Below are 19,341 nucleotides of genomic sequence, written 5' to 3'. Positions count from 1 at the left end.
CCAAAATAAAGTTCTCTTTTAATTACATTTTTCCATCAATTTTTGAGGCACCCCACATACATTAGAGAATTTAGAATTCTAATACTGACAAAATAAACCTGAAGTTCCTTAACCATGTTTTATTATGTAATAAATCACATAAAATAATACTAATTAACAGCAATGGCTAGCATTTATTGACTAGTTACCCTATACCAGTCATTTTTCTAAGTCCTTTACATGCATTAATTCTTAAAAGTGTTTGAAGAATAATCTCATGCTGTGAGTACAATTCTTGTCTTCTTTTTATATAGGAGGAAACTGAGGCATGGATTGCTTATCCAGGTCACACAGCTAGTTAATAGTGAAGCCAAGATCCAAGCCCAGGCAGCCTGGTAAAGAGCTGGCACTCTTAACCACCATTCAAGTGTTTCTTAAATGCAAATGAGGAAAAGGTTAGTGAAGTGGTAAAAGTGCTGGATGAGTTACTACAGCGCCCAGTCCAGAGATCAGGTCTACGCTTTGTCACATGCAACCTCGGTAAGCCCGAGACCTTCTGTTGTCTGCTGGCCTGCTTCTTGATTGAGAGCACCGGCGAAGTTCCCAGCCACTGCATGACTCTGTAGCTAAGGTAATGGCAAGGAAATATGCAGACAGAGATACTCCATTGTTAGCATACTGTATACATCAGGAACTTTGAACTCCTAAGGTAGAAAACAAGGAACTCCAGAATTAAATGAACAAAATGACCTTGGAGAGAGAATGACAAGGCCATCTATCTACCAGCCACATCTTTACTTTCCCTTATACTCAAGAAATCATTCAGTACATATTTTTTTTTCTTCCTGAAGTGTAATTCAATGATACAGCACTCAGTCCTCAATGAATAACTACTGAAAGTCTCCCGTGTGCCAGGCATTTTTTAAGACACTATTGACATGATCAAAAATAAGGCACAATAGGGATACTACTCATTTTAGAAGGAGTGGAGAAATGACAATAAGCAAGTCAACAAATCAATAAATAAGATAATTTCAAATAGTAATAAATGCTAAGAAAATAAAGCAGGATGGTATGGCAGAAATCGGTTGCTTTATAAGTACAACCAATATAGGGCAGAGATTTTTGTCAGTTCACTACATCCCAAGTGCCTAGATGAGCACTCAATAAATACTGAATGAATGAATGAATGAATGGTTAATAAATGGCATTGTCCACATTGTGGCAGAAATTGCTAATCACCAAGTCAGTCTAATTTTTCCTGGAGTCATCACTAAACTACATGTAAAAGTTTGCTAGAGTTCCCATAACAAGATACCTCCAACTGTGAGTCTTAAACAACAGAAATTTGTTTTCTAATAGTTTCAAATATCAGAAGTGTCTCCTGGGGCCAGCGCTGTGGCATAGCAGGTAAAGCCGCTGCCTGCAGTGCCCACATCCTGTGTGGGTGCCAGTTCAAGACCCAGCAGCTCCACTTCCGATCCAGCTCTATACTATGGCCTGAGAAAGCAGTGGTAGATGGCCCCATATGCACCCATGTGGGAGACCCAGAAGCTCCTGGATCCTGGGTTCAGACAGCGCAGTTCTGGCCGTTGCAGCCATCTGGGGAGTGAACCAGCGGATGGAAGAATCTCTCTCTCTCTCTCTGTAACTAAATAAATAAATCTTAAAAAAAAAAAAAAAAAGAAGTCTCTCCTGAGGCCTCATTGTGCCCTCACATGATCTATTCTGTGTGTGTGTACATTCCAAGTGTGTCCAAATCTCCTTTTCTTGTAAGAACTTTAGTCAGATTGGCTTAGGTCTTATTTTAACTTAATTGCTTCTGTAAAGGCCTGATCTTTAAATACAGTCACGTTCTAAGATATGGAGATTAGGTTTCAACATAAGAATTTGAGATGGGAGAAGCAGGGTGGGGGAAGACAGGATTCTGTCCACAGCACCACATTTCCCAGCCTGCTTTGCACTTGGATGGAAACCAGTCACAAGGGCTATATTCAGTAGACTCTAAGAATCGTGTGCCACTTCCTGTCCTGAGCCATCAAAAACCTCTCCTTGCCCATGATCCTCCATGCTGTTCTCCCATCCTGAGCTGGCAGGATGCTGACTCCCAAGTTGATGTTGGAAGCCACATTTTGAAGATGACACAGCCACCAGTAGCCTCAGTCCCTGAAAATGAAAGAGCAGATCCTCCTCCCATAAAACTGACAGAAGCCTACATTGGACTATTACATGAGAGAAAAATAAACACGTGTTAGATTTATTTATTATAGTAGTTAGCCTACCTTAACCAACATAACCTCAATTACACCTTCAAATCCCTTTCATCTTCCCTAATAGCCTTCTGTTATTCAAGTTAAAGAGTTCTGCTTTTTTCAAAAAGATTTCCTCACAGACTATGATTTCAATCACTTTTAAAGCTCCTCTCTTCCTGATGTCTTTATTTTCATCCTAAGCTATAAGGCAAAGATACCTAAAAGCAGAAAAAGGCCTCTGACTGTAAGTTTTCACTGTAACAGAATGACACATCACAGATTAAAATCTTAAACAGATTTATCATGTGATAATGCAAGGACATCAACATGGAAGACTTCCAATAGCCTTAAACCCATGGCTTAAACCTCACAAAAACTTGGCCTGTATGGGTCAACGCAGAATTGCCAACCACTGCTGTGGTTCATGGGCTAAAAATAATCTGGGCTGCAGTACTCCCTGGACCAGGAACAACAAACAAGGTGAAGGAGGTAATGAAGGGGGGGGGATGCCATTCTTCGCTGCAGTGATCCCAAGAGCAATGGGGAATCCAAAAATAAACACTGGTTGACTCCAGTGCCCTTGAACAAGTATGCGAAGTCACTGAATAACAGCCAGCTAATCTAAATGCCAATCTAAACTTCTCCTTCTGAGCTGCTAATGCAGGTGGCCAGACCTTTCACTTCTAAATAAGTTTACCAGAAGAAATATGATGATTTTATATCATTTATTAGTAACAGATGCATCTTACCCATTCCAAAATGTCTAAATTTTCTTTTAGGGACCCAGAAATATAACTCAAAGCTTGGGTGATGAGATACAAGCAGCAGCCTGCCCATTCATCCCTTTCGTCCTTCCTTCATTGCTGCATTCATTCCCCATCATTATCCATGCCTAATAAGTGCCAGGCACTCTGCTAGGACTAGAGATACATGACTAGTAAAATGCATTCCTTTGCCTTAAGGATTTTGCAGTCCTGGGATTGGGGAAGGAACTGAGAAGGAAAGCACAACTGAAAATGTGGTAAGTGTTATGTTGGCATTTTGGCAAGGTACTTTAGGAAGGCAGAGAAGGAAATGATCAACTCCCCTCCAGTGGCGAATGGAGGCAAAAATAAAAATATTGGCATGGTTCCCAAGTAAGTGTCTATTACATAGACTTCATCTACACTTTGTTAAAAAAAAAGAAAGAAACTTTGATCCAGAGGTCTCATGGTGTAAAATAACTATACTGTGGACTTAGAAGTTCAAGGAAAAGTCAAGTCCTGGAGTCACAGGAGGGAGGCCTAGACATTCATAATGCCCTTCCTAACCTTGTTTAGGCCACAGGAAAGGGTATCCCAAGTCTCTAAGGTACCATTTGTCCCCCAGTTATCTCCAACTTTGCTCAACTAAATCTGCTCCCAAGATTTTCACTAAAGTACAAAAAGGCAGATCCTTTAAAATATCTCCCATCTCCAAGTTCAGTGATCCTGGGATCCTGAAATATACTTTCTAGGCATGTTACAACACAATGTGTGGAAATAAATCATCACTTATCTCCTCGCAGCTGCACAGGCAGCATCTTCACCCTGGCTGATTGGCATTTTAAACTCACTGGTACCTGATCAAACTCTGAAAATAGTAGACTTTTTAGAAGTCAAAATAAATGTAGAGGTTAAGTCTTAAGTATCAGTGGCCTGAACCATAGATATTTTTTACTTTGTATTTTAACTAGATTTACTTACAGCAAGTATATTTTTAATTGGGAAAATGGGGATTATAAGTGTGATTTCTTGGGGGCAGTGAAATGATAAATTCTTTAAGCTCCCTTCAGATTAGTGACCAGGTCCCAGATTGAGAATGTCACACACAATACGTTTCCTCTTGTCACCTTCCTCAGATGGCCAACTTACTCCTAGGACAAGGACAGGTATCTAGTGGGAACTGGATTGAAGCCAACACATTAATTTCATCCAGCTCAATTGAATGAGTTCATTTCCTCCCAAGGCTGACTCGGGGCTCACCATCAGTGGATGGTGATGGCTGTAGAGATGTTTTTTAGTAAGATCCTCACATCTGCGGCATTTGGGCTAAGAGAGATACTTGATTGACTTTGTTGGAGGTGAACTAAAGGTGAACCGAAATTCCTGTCATGAAACAATTCAAACAGATCTTCAGAATCTCTCGAGCCATGAGACAACTAAAATAGTTAGTAAAGGGGACTGCGGTAGCCAGGCTTTAAGATAGCCTGGTGATGCCATCAATCACAGCCTTGTGTATTTCCCTCCTGTTGAACATGACCTGGACTCAGTGCTTTGCTTCTAATAGAATAAAGAGGAGTGACAGTGGGTGACTCAGAGACAAGGTCATAAAAGACCCACCTCCATCACTGCCTCTGGGAGAAGCCAGTTGCCATGTCGTAAGAACCCTATGAAGAGGCTCCTGTGAGAAGGAACGGATGGCTTCTGCCAGGGGCCTCGCATGAATGAGCTTGGGAGCAGATGTTCCCCAGTCTCCAAATGACTACAGTCCCAGACAACATTTGGACTGCAAGCCTCCCTAGAAACCCAACGCCAGAACCACCCTGTTCCTGACCCACAGAGACTATAAGAGATAATAAATGCTTTTTTAAGCTGCTAACTTGAGGAAAACTTGTTACACAGCAATAATTAATACAGGAGCCAAAAGGTGTCTACTTGCAGAATGTGGCAGGAAGGGTGCCAAGAATGAGGCCACCTCTGCACAGTTCCTTCCCCCATTGACTCTCTCAGGCCTGCAATCTTCAATGTGTACTCAGTTACTCCCATAGTACCTGCCGAGCATCCCCCATGCAGTCAGGGGACCAAGGGTTAGGGATCACAGAGGAATTTTCCCCTTCTGAAAGCACCATTTTTGCCTTCCCCTTAAGATTCAACTAATTTCTCTATCAAAAAACATTTTTAAGACCAAGCATGGAACCTCAATCACAGTGAGAAACTAGAAGTCTCCTAATACAAAGAAATACATCCAGTAGTCACCCACCCCCACAGTTCTCAGTAAGTGTAAAAAGAAGCACTCCTCTCTACCCTGTCAATATTAAGTGTTCTCACAAATCAGATGATGGAGCATAAAATATCTTTTTACCTCACCAATTTGAGTATCAGAGATTTGTCTTAAAGGGCCAGGCAACCTGAAGCTTTTCAACCAAATCAAGGAAGATGATATTTCATCTCAAGTGTCAGATATATTGTCCATACCATCAGGAATTATTGGAGGATTAGCACTAAGCAATACCCTCTAGTCTACTAATGATAAACCGTTTGCATATCACAATCAAGCTCCACCCAGCTATGGCTAATCCCTCAGTTTATTTATTTTAACAGTTAAATCACCAACAGGTTCCTTTTACTGAAGTAAAAGGCAAGAAACTAAGACTTTTCTTCAAGCCAATCAGTTGAACTGAATACCTACATACAAACACATGAATTTTTTCCCACCATCATGCAGCTTCTAGGACAAAAATATTATTTTGACATAAAAATATGAACTACAAAAGCTTTCAATTAGCCAAATGTAAAAACAAAGAGGCATGTACTTAAGCCTTGGCTATTGTGAAATGATGTTATAAGCTGGTGAAATGAAGTCATAAACTGGTCAAATACACATTTTCAATAATAGGCTTTTAAAGATTTTAAAAATAATTCATACCTTTGTTGATTCCACTTGTGCCATTTGCAATTTAACATTAGAAAATAATCACTCCAAATGGTTCTCCCTGCTATGACTCACAACGGTGAATGATTCTGCCACTCACAGCAAATCAGAAAATGGTCGGAATGGCTTATTTTCCTGCTCCAATAAACTATGACTAGGCATTCAGCAGATTTTTCTTTTGTTTCTTATTATTTTGCAGAGTCGAGGAAAAATATGAAAAATAAAAGAAATAACTGAATGGACCACTGCTTTCAAAACTTATTTAGTCTTGCTCATTTATGTCAAACCTGTTATAATTCATGTCTAGCCTGCTGTTTTGCTGGTGTGTTTTCCATAGCATGGAACCCTCACTACTGAACTCCCATTCTCTCTGGGATCGTGAGGCACAGCTTACCTTTTCACATAAAACTCTAAGTGTCCACTGCCAAAAGTAAAGCGTGTGATAAAATTAAAGTAGTTTATTGGCCTTTTGTTCTGAAAATAATTGGCACAAATCTCCTTTGTTGCATTAATTTTGTATCATTAAATCTATCCAGCAAGTATCTCAACATCTACTTAGCCAGTCTGGGTCCTGGCCCAGAAAGTTGACTTATATGAAATAACAATGAGACCCTTTGACAATTTTCAATATGCTGCTTTGATTAATAGTTTTTTTAATTGTATGCTTTCCCTAATTCAGGAGTCCAGAGTAATTAGCTCTAAGAAACAGCTGCTACAATTCTCTCCTATTCTCATCCTTAGGACTCCAGGAATAATCTATAAGAAGAATGCTACTTATCAATGCTATCATCTGGGAGGGGAAAAAAAAAACATCCAAAGTACCTTCTTAACCTTAAACTTCCAGAAAATAATAATAATAATAGTGAAGTGAATGATGACAAACCAAGGCAGAGAGAATTATCTTCTCATCACTTTTCATGCCAATGTTGAGTTATTGATATCCTACAATCTTGTCTCAAATCATCCTTACACACACAAGTAACACACATCCAGAACCTCCAAGCTAGAACTGCTAACTAACATCTCACATTGAGGGGTTAAATCAGGATGCTAAAATGCATTGCATTGTTAAAGCCACAGTTACTTGAGGTACATTTTGCCTAGAAATAACATTATAAATGGAGATCATCTAAACTCAGCTATCTGTTGAACTCCTGTCGTATTCCACACACAGACTCCATGTTCTACTCTGGATAAAGGTATAAATAGACCAGTGGGCTCCAAACAGTTTTAATCAAACAATAATTTTTAAAGTATGAGTGCACCCATCATTTGTCTATAAATATATATATTTACAAATTAAACAGATACTCCACTATGATGTGAAGTCACAAAAATTAAAATTAGGATAAGAAAGAAATAAAACACATAGTGATTCTAGTACATGCCTGCCATACCCCAGTGTATCAGCAGCACATCTTCTTGGGTGCATATGCCTCATTTTGAAGTTCAGTGACATAACATGTTCTGCCCTTCAATAATTAAAGGTAAAAACAATATATATGCTACTTTCACATAGCATTTTATAGTTCATAAAACCTTTTCATCTACTTTATCTCGAGTAATCCTCACAAAAACCCTTTCTTCATCATACAGATTTGTAATTTAAGTAATATGAGTGCCCAAAATCACCCAAATACACTGTGGCTAAGCTCGATTTGAAACAAGGGCTATCCCCAGAAACTTGATAGATTAAATGGGCTTTCATGTGCCAGTCTAGAAACCACACCACCATTTACAATATTACTTCTAAGAAAAAATATTTTCTGAGTTCTAATTAACTGACTTATAAGGAAATTTTGGACTGTAACTCGATCGTAAATTCAGAACTACATGTATTACATATTTCTAAATAAATGGTTTTTTTTTCATAAAGAATAAGCTGAGCCTTTTATTCTACCCCGAATACCCAAAAGTAAGTCATATAAATATGATAGCCCTACCCGGCAGTGCTGAGATTCCCGTGCTCTGTGAGACTGTCAAATAGTCAAGGCAGCATTTTTACGTTTATGCATTCCTTTACTTCTATATCCAACTCATATCTTGAATTAGCTACTTTCCTATATCAGTGTTTAAGAATCAGTAAAAAATTCATTTGTAAGTGTTAACCTTATAAGCATTATGCTTTAGCCTTGGAAAACTCTCTTTTTCTTTCGAAGTCAAATTGTTGCAAAAGCAGGAAAGAAAATGTCTGTAATGAGTGGTGCTTTGGGTCAGAAAGGTGGCTGGAGAAACCAACGTTTCTTCAATTTTCTGTCTGCCAAAAAAGGTGAGCCAGACACTTAAACTTCTCCTGGGCTCCCTCGAGTCTTCTTGAACCCTGTTTTCTTTAGATTGCCAGCACTGATTAAATAACATTTTTGTGATGCACTTTACTCTTCAAAAAACACTTATTCCCTTTGGCCCAAAACTTGACTTCTGTGAGTCTATTCTCAGAGAACAATTTAAAATTTAAAAATATTTTCTGTATAAAGCATTTCTTCATAATTTATTTGTAAAACAGAAAAATAAAAAGCAACCTGAAAACCCAACAATCAGGGGCCGGCGCCGCGGCTCACTAGGCTAATCCTCCACCTTGCGGCGCCGGCACACCAGGTTCTAGTCCCGGTCAGGGCACCGATCCTGTCCCGGTTGCCCCTCTTCCAGGCCAGCTCTCTGCTGTGGCCAGGGAGTGCAGTGGAGGATGGCCCAAGTGCTTGGCCCTGCACCCCATGGGAGACCAGGAGAAGCACCTGGCTCCTGCCATTGGATCAGCGCGGTGCGCTGGCCGCAGCGCACCTACCGCGGCGGCCATTGGAGGGTGAACCAACGGAAAAAGGAAGACCTCTCTCACTGTCCACTCTGCCTGTCAAAAATTTTAAAAAAAAAATTAAAATTAAAAAAAAATCCAACAATCAGGAAAAGACAAACTTGATGATAGATCATGTATCTATTTAAAATGATGACAAAAGCCATAGAGCAGCATCCAAAGTTTATGACATATTAAGAAAAGCAGGACTTCACATTTTAATTACAACTACACAAACATACCATAAGAATAAAAAACAGACAAGCAGCAAGGGAGCCAAAATGAGCCAAGATTTTGGTTAGGGGTACTGGAATTATTTGTGACTTTTTCTTTTCTATATTTTCCATTTTTTTCTGGTGTGGGCATATTTTTTGTAATAAAAATGCTTTCTAGAAATTGGTGTCTAATAAATTATAATGAATACACACAATAAGAAAAATATAAACAATTATGATAAAAATAGAGAAATATATATAAACAGTTAAGGAAATTCAAATACAAATAAAATGAAAAAATTTTAGATTTTTTTCTAATAATCAGAGACATTTAAGTTAAGATGGTTAAGTTGTTCCTATTATAGTATAGAGCACAACTCTATACTGTAATAGTAACAGAAGTTTTAAAGTTCTATGCTTTTTATTATGAAGGTGTGTGATTATGGAACTTTCATACACAGGTAGGAGTAAAGATTGAGAGAATCACTTTGGAGAGCAACTAATAACACCTAATACAGCTGAGAAATGTGACACATGCTTGTATGTTATAAACTGTATATACATCCACAAAAGGTTTACAACAACATTCACTGCTGTATACTACATTTTAATCAGTAAGAAAATTGATTAGCACAAAGTAAATAAAAATCAAGGAATTTGGCCTAAGTGAAATATCACAGATAAATCACAAAAGCATAATCTTGAGAGAGAAAGAAACTTAGCATAATATGAACAGTTGGCCTCATTAAAATAAAGTTTTAAAACATGTAAAATCATGCTGCATTACAGATACATACATTGTAGCAAAGGTTTAAAAACATGCATGAGGTAGCTAAACACCAAATTCAGAATAATGACAATTCTGGAGAGAAACAAAAACTAGTGGGATTGAGGGTTTCTATTCCAGAGGATCTCGGTTCTAAACAGTAAGGTAACACACATACACATGTGCAAACATGTGTACACGTGTATATGTGCCACCTGAAGCATGATCAGCAAAGCATTTTTAGAGACAACTGGGTGTATGTCTGCAACAGGTGTCCATTATTTTGTCTTCTTCTCCTGCTACTCAAATATTGCAATGAAAGAGTGAGCACCTAAAACTAGCTCTTCACGTAACAGAACAAATATTGCAAGACTCACTCCTGTATCACCTCAGTCCCGTCAGAATAGCTAAAACCCAAAACAGAGTAATAAATGCTAACAAGGATGTGGAGAAAGAGGAATACTTCTGCACTGTTGATGGGAATGTAAATTAGTGCAGCCACGGTGGAAAACAATATGGATATTACTTTAAACACTAGAAATAGACTTACCATATGATTCAGCAATCCCCACTTCTGGACATATACTCAAAAGACATTAACACATTGTGTAAAAGAGATAGCTGCACGACCATGTTCATATAAGCACTGCTCACAATAACCAAAATATGGAATCAATCATGGTGTCCATCATCAAATGAATGGATAAAGAATATGTGGTACATAAACACAATGGAGTATTATTCAGCTGTAAAAATGAATCAGATTCTACCACTTGCAGCAAAATGGATGCCACAGGAGGACATTATGTTGAGAGAAATAAGCCGGAAACAGAAAGGAAAAAAAAAAAAAGGCATGCTCTCTCTTATATGTGGGAACTAAATTTTAAAAAGAAAAAAATCAAAAAAGAAATGCCTGTGTATATCAGTACTACAGCAAATACAGTTTTGTCAAACTTTGCTTTATACCCTTGTCAAGCCAATTGTTAATAATGCTATATTACTATGGTTTTAATGATCTTGTGAATACTTTAAAATTTACTGTATGTGGGTTAACTGGTCATCTTTCCATTTAACTATTGTTTATAGCCCTTGTCTATATTCCCACTAAACTAGGATCTTTTTACTTTTTATTTGTTGAACGCTATTTGGTGGAGTATTAAGCCCTTGACTATAATGTAAATTAAAAATGTTATCTCAAAAACAAAAGAAAGAATGAATGAAAGGGAGGGAATATTATTATATACTTAAAATTGTATCTATGCACTGTATTGAATCTGTTAAAAACTAAAATAAATAAATGTATAAATAAAATAAAATAATCTTATTTCTAAACAAAATAAACAGGGGGCTCTGAATGAAATAAATAGGGCTTAAAACCAACATAGATGCACAGATGTTGGTCGGGCTAAGTGAAGCCATTTGTAGTCTCTCGAGTTTGCTCCCACTTGCTCTGGGGTGCAGGGCATGTTAGAAATGTTGCCTTTTGCCTGGGGATAGAGACAACAACCCATCAGGGAAAGCTGCGGTTGACCTTGGTGAGAACTCATTGTCAAAAACCCTGACGTTGTAGTTTAAAGTGCTTCAGCCCTAGATATTGCTACTTAGCTGTGTCACAGCAAGAACCGAGTACCTTAACCTCTGCCTCCAGAAAGGCTTGAAAACTACCAGAGCTTCCAGAAACCCCCAGCTCTCCAGAAAGGAGCCAACCTTGGAAGGACTACAGACTCAGTGTCAGGGAAAGCCCCAGTCAACATTCAGAGAGCAGTGCTTATCCCACAGACCAGCTTTTAAGACAGAAGAGACACTGCTTTGAAAGGGGCCACATTCTAAGCTGCTGCTTCTCCTTGGAGGCAATGATTATTCTTCTGTTCCAGCAGAGGGTGCACCCTCGCAGACAAGCCAGCCAGCATCCAGCAACCAGCACTCAGCTGTGGCCAACACCCAGCCCTGCCCTGGCAAGCAGGTGTGGGGGCGAGTAGGTTCACAAGACCAACTGCACCTTCTTAGATCGGCACCCTACGGCCATGCACACCTGCAACCAGTCCGCTCTGCCTCCAAACATCAACACAGCGGCTTATCTACTCACACTTACAAACTGAATAATAGGAGATTTTATATTGACATAGCCGTGATTCCATCCACTGCTCACTAGAAAACATCTTTCCAAGGACAAGTAGCCCAAAAACGTCAAGGCCAATCAGCCCAAAATGTGTGTTGTTTGACCTTTTGGCTGTGTAGCTTACATCTGGAGGCAAATTTGGAATGTGGAGCAAATCAGAGTGAACGGTCGTTTCCCTTCCTTCCGGAGTACTTCAGGAGCTTTTCAGGATTCAGCTTGCAAGCCGCGCTTTGTTCAAGCCAGATGATTAGTCCCAGGGAGAGGGCTACTGGACAGGACACTAAGTGGACAACAGGCTCAGTGATTCATAGATTCCTCTGCGAAGCAGTTGAGGTGTTTTTAGGACAGAAGGAAAGGAAAGGAGGCTGAGTCAGTTTTCAAATATGTGCCCCTGTCATAAGATTAACCAGAATTACTCACAGTTATCATAGTCACTCCGAAAGGTCAAGTACTGGTGTGCTTCTGGGACTTCAGAATGATTCTGCTCTTCTCTATAGGGAGTGGCCCAGAAAACCCATAGACTGACCCAGAGCCCATCTAAAATCAATTGTTCACTTAAAATGGTTACCCTAGGGGCAGGTGTTTGGCTTAGCAATTAAGATGCTGCTTGGGACACCTGCATCCCATATCATGACTGGGTTTGAATCCCAGCTCTGCTCCTGATACCAGCTTCCTGCTAATACAGACCCTGCGAGGCAGCAGTGATAGCTCAAGTAATTGGATCCTTTCCATTCTTGCAGCACATCCATATTGTATTCCTAGCCTGGCCCAGCTCTGGCCATTGCAGGCATGTGAGAAGTAACTAGTAAATGGGAGATATCTCTGTGTCTGTACACACGCACACACATGCCCCCTCCCTGTGTCTCTGCCTCTCTGCCTCTCAACTAAATAAATAAAAAGTGTGTACCATAATGCAGTAAAATGTGTCTTATCGGGGGTAAGCTATTTAATTATTTTAAAAGATGGGCAGCTTTTTTCAATAAAGGGAAGTAACTAGCAGCATTAGAAGCAATTGAAGAAAATCCATAGAATAAACTGCAATGATCCTAGCCAAAGGGTACTTAGTGTGTTTTTAAAAAAGAAAAAGTTGATAGCAGTTGCTAAGGCAACTCAAATGGACGAGAAATATTTTGTGTTCATAAGAGAAAATGGCATATGTAAATATATACATATAAAACAGCCACACATATTTGATAGCTAAATATTAAGAACACCAAAGTCTTGAGCTTAATGCTCCTTTTAGTACATACTTGCTTCAAATTAATATAGGACAAAATAACGATACAGGAGAAAATCAATTAAAATTCAATAAAAGAAAAACAACGCCCATACACTATTTTTTCTTTAAAGAATGAATATAAAACACATAGGCGAGAAACACATTCCAAAATTCTATCTTATATTTAAATCCCATATTCCAGATTTCCAAAGTATGTCTTAAATTAGCCAAATGGAGATAACATTCAGGTGCTCCCTAAAATACTTTAGAGAGAGCTACTTTCGTAGAAAAAAATATATATACATGGCCCAAGTCAGTCGAGTGAAGCAAATTTTCCATTTGAATTATCAGATTCATTGCCAAGTTCTCTATTTTCTTTCTTTTTAACACTGAGCAGTTTACTACAATAAAGTCTCACATGAAGAATTCTGTATACATATTAATTTCACCTCACGTAAAAAGTAGAGCACTTCAGGTGGCCATACCGACCCTGAAAATCACACCTGAACACACATACTCAGAGGCCACCTGTGGTCCCAGGAGAACCTGACACATGAAATCCCTCTGTCTTTGTCAGGTAAATTCTGCTGGGACACTGAAAAAGGTTCTGGCTCAGGAGAACAGGAGGAGCAAAGGCAGCATGTTGAGCACATCTGGCATGCTTCTGACTGTAAGTGTTTTCTCCCACACAATGTTCACACTGTCTCATGAGGTGCCCACTCAGCGTGGCTAAGTGGAACTTCCCAAGGTTACACACTAAGGCACGGATGCAGTTTGAACATGGTAGGGGCAGAATCACTCTTCAATTCTGAACCACTGTGCCTAACAAACACCATGGATAGGGTAGGCATCTGATGAATGTTGCATTGAACCTGACCATAAGGTCTACCCACTTAGATCACTTTGATGCATCTAAAAGAATAGTAGCAGAAAGCCAAAATGTAGAGTGAGGGGTAAACAAGAAGCGGCCATCAGCTCAGGTATTCTGTAGCTTCAACTCCCACCTGCCTCCATTATAATCTTCCTCTAAGCATTATCTCTACCCATTTCTGAGCACTGGGCCACCATAGGCTTGCTCTCCCAGTGATTACCAACCTTGGCAGGGTCAAAGGCTGTTTGTTCCTCACTCCACTTCTTGATAGAGCTGGGAGCCATGAAAACACGGGCCCTATTATGACTTTCATTTTCCAGTTCTTTGGGATGACCCAGACCCTGGGATGTGCTGGCTCCCAACTTGCAGTGCTACTCCAAAATCCCACCAGTTTGCAAACAAACATTGGGAACAGAGGCCCAGATGGGTATGGTGGGTCAGAGGGATTTTAGGCAAAGGATTTGAATCTGCCTGGAGCGAATACCTCATGTAGTTACTAGAAATATCTGTAGGAGTTTGGATTCTCTAACATGGGTGCAAGAGAGTGTCAGATTTCACAGCCCCCATTTATGCACACAGATAGTCTGGGGAAGGGTTTTAAGAGGCAGAGACATGAAATCTATGAAGAAGGTGCCTGGCATGTGCCCAAGTGACTGTCCCACAGGATCCTGCATAGCACATCACCATCTGCTGGGAGTTTAATGGAATGTGCTGTCTCGGGTGCTCCCTCTGCACTGGGGATCAGACTGTCCTTAGTGTTTATTTTGCTTTATTTATTATAGCAGCCCAATCCACAATAGCTAAAATATGGAACCAACATAGATCATCAAATGATGACAGGGTAAAGAAAATGTGGTATATTTACATGATGGAATATTACTTAGCCATAAAACGAATGAAAACCTGATGCTTACAGCAAAATTGATGCAATTGGGGATCATTATGCTAAGTGAAATAAGCCAGACCCCAAAAGACAAATATCACGTTTTCTCTTATTTGTGGTAGTTAATATGGAGAGAGAGTGCAAAAATTGTGTATGTGTCTTACCATTTAGTTTATAGTTATAAATATTGCTTCACATGTCAAGGATAATATACTCTTCTTTTCCACATTAAAACAAAAACAAAAGGAAAGCAGGGAATAATGAGGACCCTTGGGGTAACAGTATTTTTCTTCATTTGGGTGTTGTTATGAGTATTATCAGATGATAAAACACATGCATGTGTATTTCTTGGTTTGTATAATGTATTTTAATAAATGTTGAAAAATAAAAGAGAGACAGAGATCTCCCATCCACTGGTTCACTTCCCACGCATCTGCAACAGCCAGGGCTGGACTAGGCTGAAGCCAGGAATGAGGCTTTCAGTCTAGGGCTCCTATGCAGGTGGCAGTGACCCAAGCACGCCATCCATCACCTGCTGCCTCCCAGGATGTGCACTTTCAGGAAGCTGGAATCGGGAGCACAGCCAGGCCTTGAACTAAAGGTCTCTCACATGGGATGCAGGTGTCCCAAGCAGTGTGTCAACTATTGCACCAAATCCCAACCTAAGCCTCGTTTTAAAAATCAATAATAATGGCAACAGCTACAACCACAATTTGCTGACTGCCAGGCACCATGCAAGGTTCTTTCCCCGTTCTAGCCCCCCATTGATGGCACCTATTGTTATTTCTGCCACTTTGCCAATGAGGATATGGGATGGGAGTTTAACACCCTCCACAGGCCTCCACCAGTGATGGGGCTGGATGCCAATTTGGATCAAATCAGCCACGTAGCCAGCACACAAATCACTCCACTCTCAGGAGATGGACCTCAGGCCCCACTGTGGCCCAACTTCTCCTTAGCTTTTGCTCCCAATAGGAAGCTACTTGACTGCAGCCCCTCCTGCCTTGCAAGAAAACCTGGGTAGGCACGCTTGCACACAACTTCCCCATCCTGTATTTCTTTTTTTTTTTTTTTTGACAGGCAGAGTGGATAGTAAGAGAGAGAGACAGAGAGAAAGGTCTTCCTTTTTGCCATTGGTTCACCCTCCAATGGCTGCTGCGGCCAGCGCACCGCGCTGATCCGAAGCCAGGAGCCAGGTGCTTCTCCTGGTCTCCCATGGGGTGCAGGGCCCAAGCACTTGAGCCATCCTCCACTGCCTTCCCGGGCCATAGCAGAGAGCTGGCCTGGAAGAGGGGCAACCGGGATAGAATCCGGCGCCCCAACCGGGACTAGAACCCGGTGTGCCAGCGCCACAAGGCGGAGGATTAGCCTGTTAAGCCACGGCGCCAGCCCCCATCCTGTATTTCTTAAACTTTCATTCAGTGTGGTGAGGAAAAAGAACTTCAGTCCTGAGTTACAGCTAGGGGTTGACTCTCTTTCATACTCTGACATTTCCAAAGACAATTTCCTCATATTCTACATGAATCAGAGTAAGCCTTTCATCTTCTGGGATGCCAGTGGTATCATGTCTCCACCTCAGTTTGCAGTCCCTTTGGCCAATAGGATGGATAACACAATGTCAATTAGAAGTGGATTGTCAAAGGGTCAAAAGTCCAACCAGGACTGGTCCTCTGCCCCTTTTCAGAGACCTGGCCCATAAACACTAACAGAAAGTTCCACTGGGGTCCGGCAGAGCTCAGATACTTCAAAAATCCTAGAAACATACATCTGGAAAGAACTTATAAAAACATTTAGCCCCACCCCTCATTTTACATTTAAACTAAAGCTTGGAGAACAAACCAACCACTTCCCCACCTCCCTACTTGCCCGGTAAGCATATGGCAGGACTCAAATGCAAATCAAGACTCTCTTAAATCCAGCATTCACACACATCCTGCTACATGTACACAGCCTCCTCCAATTTCATGTCAGCCAATAGTGTATCTATCTGACTAGCAGATAGCAGGCAGGGAGTAAAGCAACTCCATCCTTGTGGAACAACAGATATGGGAAGGCCCTTGGAGATCTTCATTAATACAGAAGTTGAGGCATTGAAGTGTGAAAATACTATCCCAGTGAAGTATAGCTAGCTCACCACCTCACCACTGGACAGGGGCTCAAACTCCTGTCTGTGGACTCCTTACCCAAGGCTCTTTCACAACACTCTAAAGAAAAATTGAGAAAATGTGGTCTTGTTTTCTAAAGGTGTTAATTGCCATAATACTCCTCCTTTGTTACATACTGAGACAAATTCATGTACAACTATGAAAATTTCTGTATTCAGAGGTACTATAATAAATGGAAGAAATATGGAACACTCAGCCAAAATCACGAGAAACAATTAGAATATAGGTTAAATCTGAAAAAGAAAGAGAAGGAAGGGAGGGAGGAGAGGTGGGAGGAAGAAAGGAAAGAAAGCAAAGAGGAAAGGAGGGAAAGAGATAGAGAGAGGTGGGGGAGAGAAAGAAGGAGTGACCACATACACAGCCATTTTCAGCTGGGCAATCACAACTGGACAATGTGGAAGCTTTCATCTGGGCGCTGAAAGGCCTCCACCCCAGGGGCAGTCTAGCAGGCCTGGACGCCAACTCCCGCTCCAAGCCTTCTCCCTGTCACCCTCAGCTTTCACAGATCTTCATCCACCACGTCAGAGCCTACAGGCGGGAGGGTGGGGAGCTGGTTTTGTTTTCTATATAATAAAGATTTCAAAAGGCTGAGAGATGGAACTTCCATGCTTTGTACTACAGAAGTTCATTTCCTAATACATTTGAGAAACTTCTTCTAAACAAACAAAAATAAATTGCAAATGTACACAAAGCCCCCTTGTGGAAGTTCATTTAAAAACCAAGCTGAGGGCTGCTGTCTGGGAGAGGGAGATCATACAGCGTTGGTGATGCTTGGGCTCCCTGTGGGCTGGTCATCAGGAGAAGACTAAACACAGGGATCTGACTTTTGCAGCAGCAGAGCACCAGCCAACCTACCTGCCTCAGGGACTCTCGTTGGGTAACTACAGAATCCTTTTCTCTTCTTGCAGCCACCAGAAGGAAAGCACCCACATAAACCTTGTCAGATTTCATCCCGTTTTTATGCTATATTGCTTTTTATCTGTCTTTTATCGGAGGGAGAAAATCAAGTGGCATAATTTGGTTTACCTTGTTTTTTTTTTTTTTTTAACTTTCAGGATGAAAATACCACAGTATCTCCCAAGACAACAAACTCTTTTGATCTAGTGAAAGCCACAAAGCTTCCAAGCTGCCAGTGTTTCCTATAGCAGATTTTTTAATTTCCTTCCCAAAAAATTAACAATTAAAAAACATCCTATAAAGATATGTTAAAGGCCACATTGAAATGGAAATGAAATAAAATGCTGCACGGTCTATATTTTTTTTAATTCAAAGAAAAAGTTTTTTGACTTTCATGATGTGCATATGACCATTAATTTCAATGTCATATTATGGTTTTTGGCTGAACAGACAGTCTGTATGTATGTAAGCAAACAAAACAAATGCATTTTGTATTCAAATTTATACAACTCCATACATTTTTATGCTGTTTATTTGAAAATTAATTTTGGCTTAGGCCTCAGAGACAGCAAATGTTGTCAAGATTTGAGGGCTACCTGAAAAGCCTTGGGGACAGCATTACCCTTATGCATAAGAAACAGCAAAATAAAATAAAAATAAATGAATTTCCAAATACGTCATGGCTAATCCCTTGAGCTGACCTACAAATGAATTATGGAGGTTTTGCTACAGGACTGAGTAGATCTGGTGATTTCACTGAGAGATTTATCTTATTTTCCAACTTATTTTCATATCTTATTTCCTTTTCTTTTAGAATTAGACTGTAAATAAAAGGGCTAAGACTGAACGAAGCTCCCTTTCATGGAACTCACATCAGATTGATAAATTAAAATGGTGAGATGAGTTTCGTATGACCCATCCTCAAGGATTTGGGAAATTTAGCCGATGCAAAACAAGGCATTAATTTGGAGAGGCCTAGCTACTTACAATGCTTAGCATTCTGACAATGATGAATGGCATCATTCCAAGCAAATGGTAATTTCACTTTTTGTGACAGTACTTTAGAGCAAAACCGACTTTCTTCACACAAAGAATTTGCAATCCTATTGAACAGAGGCAGTACCTGAATATCAGAAATCCTTCATTGTTTAAGTATCATCTGATATTCTTGATTGGCTTCAGACTGAAGGTTGGAGTTGAATTAGGGAGAACGGAGGTTAAGTCCTAACCTTGAAAGACTTAGCGGCCATTGAAACACTGCCTTTGGGCACTTATTGGCCTGTATTTATCAAAAAAAAAAAAAAAAAAAAAACTTTTCAATTCAATGAGGGGAGGGAGAAAACACAAAACTTGTCACATTCATCAAGTGAAGCCACTGGAAAGACATCTACAGAACACCCAAAAAGCATAATCTTTCCGAAGCGCTGATAGAAATGGTAATTGGATGGCTCAGGGAATAATACAACCAAAGCAGGGGCAAGGCAAAATATATTGCAAAAAATCAAGGTCAAAAAG

At 40.2% G+C, this 19,341-nt stretch overlaps 1 protein-coding gene across 1 annotated transcript in view; it reads right to left on the bottom strand.

Moving 5' to 3' along the window:
* MECOM (MDS1 and EVI1 complex locus) overlaps positions 1-19,341 on the bottom strand; it is a 603,498-nt gene that overhangs the window by 478,082 nt on the left and 106,075 nt on the right. The gene's annotated exons all lie outside the window — the stretch shown is intronic.

This window comes from Lepus europaeus, chromosome 2, assembly GCF_033115175.1.
Source record: "Lepus europaeus isolate LE1 chromosome 2, mLepTim1.pri, whole genome shotgun sequence".
In the NCBI taxonomy this organism is placed as follows: domain Eukaryota; kingdom Metazoa; phylum Chordata; class Mammalia; order Lagomorpha; family Leporidae; genus Lepus; species Lepus europaeus.
Note: the sequence above shows the minus strand (reverse complement) of the source record. Positions and strands in the feature narration are given on the sequence as shown.